General features: G+C 36.9%; 1 protein-coding gene across 1 annotated transcript in view; it reads right to left on the bottom strand.

Annotated features, from left to right (window-relative positions):
- The window catches only part of WDR49 (WD repeat domain 49), a gene marked incomplete at its 3' end in the record, with an annotated part of 55131 nt that overhangs the window by 51778 nt on the left and 1003 nt on the right, over positions 1-2350 (bottom strand). The window lies entirely within an intron of this gene.

Here is a 2350-nt window from a genome sequence, read left to right as displayed (position 1 = left end):
CTCACAAAAACTCTGTTATTCCCATGTAAGAAATAAAGCAAACGAAGGCCCAAAGAGGTTAAGTAATTTGCAAATTCACATTGTAAGTAGCAAAGCTGGGACTCACATCCAGGATGTCTGACTCCTGGCTCTCAAACACGAGGTCATTCTGACTCATTCATGACATGTGCAATGAATGTAAGAATTACTTGCTTTATCCCTAAATGTTACTAGTAAGATTAATATGGTATGTGATCATTCATTTGGAAATATATGTGAAACATTCACTGCACAATGTAAAGATCCAACTTTCCATTTTTCACTTAAGCATTGCCAGTGCTATCTAAGGAGATGGATTTCAAGTAATATCTGATGAGTCTCCAGCCCCCAAATAACCAATTTGTGTAAAAAACAAAAATTAAAAACAAAAACAAAATAAAAAAACAAAAAACAAAATAAGAGAAAGAAATCTGGCGCCAGAATCTGAGCATTACCAAGTGCATGTCTTTAGTGATTGGACCATAAATCACTACCTTTAGAGTTCTGTGTTGCAGGACAGCTGCTGAGGGCAGTTTTTCCTTTCACAGCAATCTATACCTGTGGCCTGTAGGCCTAACGCTCATGACAGATGGACTGGACTCCATTGAAATTGTCTAGTGTATCATTTTTCTCTAGGTGTCCAAACAGTGTTTGGAAATAGTGTTGGCTTAACTTTTAATACTGGCTGCACATTTGCTATTGGATTGTCCATTCTATGTCTTTTGAGTCTGTTAAAAGTGGATGAACTTCATTTTTTCTTGAAAATACACCTGCAAAGCTCAATTTCCTTTTAAGAAATTGCTAATAGATTCCCAATGTTCATGCAAGCTCTGAATTGCATTTTCTTCTCCCCTTTGATCCATCATTACCTACTTTTCCAACTGGTAATTTCAAAATAAGTGGTCTGGCCTTTGAATGCTTAATGTTAAAAAACAAAATAACAAAAACAGAAAACTTGAGATTGAATTTTTCAGTTTCTCTTGGGTTCACTCAAGACTAATCTGTAGTTTCAAAAGAAAACCTACCCCCAACTTTCTGTAGCAGTTTCACTACCACATTGTCTTTATAATTTGACTCTCCTAATAGACCCTAGGATTAAAATTCTTTGTATTCTTAGCACCAGAACAAAACTGCCACATTGCTGTTCATTCTGGAGTCAAAAGCTGTCATAATCTGCTGTTATGTTTTTCTGAATGCCCTCAAGCTGTCAAAATGTTTGCTATCTCTATCAAAATATGCCAAATTTATTTGGGACATTGGGAAAGAGCAGCACTGAAAACTTTCAGAAAAATGAGATTTGATGAATAGCAGATATATGAAGATTAAAATGAGAAACGGTAGGAAAGAACATATCTGCTACTAAGTATAAAAGATTGTACTATAAAAAATGATTGATATTATTGGGACATTAATTTATAAATAGAGGTAGAATATAACTTGTTATACAAAACAGGATATAGCAGAGTTTCAGTGGTTAGCAGCTCTTTTTTGTTTGGATAGCTAAAGATTAAAATGTGTGCCGATTACAGGCCAATATAATTGTTCGATTTCATTATGGTTTATTAATTTCCAGGTGGTATTCCAAAATATTGCATGTCTGTTTCAAGTTAATATGGCTACTCCATCCATCCCTAGAGGACCTCTATGAAACCCTGAGATCACATTTTAGCAAACATAATGAAGTAGGAAAAATGGAAGCTTATGTCGACCTAAATTCCACAGCGCAGAAGAGCACTTCTTCCTATCCACAGTCCAAACTAAAAATCACTCTGATGTATGCTGTTCATTATGTGTAGCTGCAGAATTCCAAACTAATTAAGATAGAGAGGAGATTATTCATTTATAGCTAAATTCCTATGGTTTATTTTCTATGTAGAACTAAAATGAAAACTTCAATTTTGTTTTCATTGGCATTGCTCCAGGATTTACCAAAAGAGTGGGAAGCCAGTCCCTTCTATGGGATCTTGGGACAACAAAGTGCCAGAATCATCTTTGAAAAGGAGCTATGCCACTCAGGGTAAGACAGGAGAGAATTTTCACAAACTGAATGTTCATATTTGTATTTTCTGAGTTCTACATCCATATTAAATGCAAGGACAGTTATTACTGGGGGTCACCTTAGAGATCTGGCTTTCCTCATTAACAACCATAATTTTTGGTTTCCCCAAAATATGTTGATCTCTAAGAAAACTTTCGTCTAAGAATAAATCATCCTGGGCTGGCCCGGTGGCGCACTGGATAGTGCGCCACTTGGGAAGCGTGGCGGCGCTCCCACCCGAGGGTTCAGATCCCACATACAGACCGGTTCCCGCTCACTGGCTGAGCGAGGCGC

The sequence above is a fragment of the Galeopterus variegatus genome, unplaced genomic scaffold (assembly GCF_000696425.1).
Source record: "Galeopterus variegatus unplaced genomic scaffold, G_variegatus-3.0.2 Scaffold3733, whole genome shotgun sequence".
NCBI lineage: Eukaryota > Metazoa > Chordata > Mammalia > Dermoptera > Cynocephalidae > Galeopterus > Galeopterus variegatus.
The sequence above is the reverse complement of the archived record's forward strand: the minus strand, read 5'-3'. Positions and strand labels throughout refer to the sequence as shown.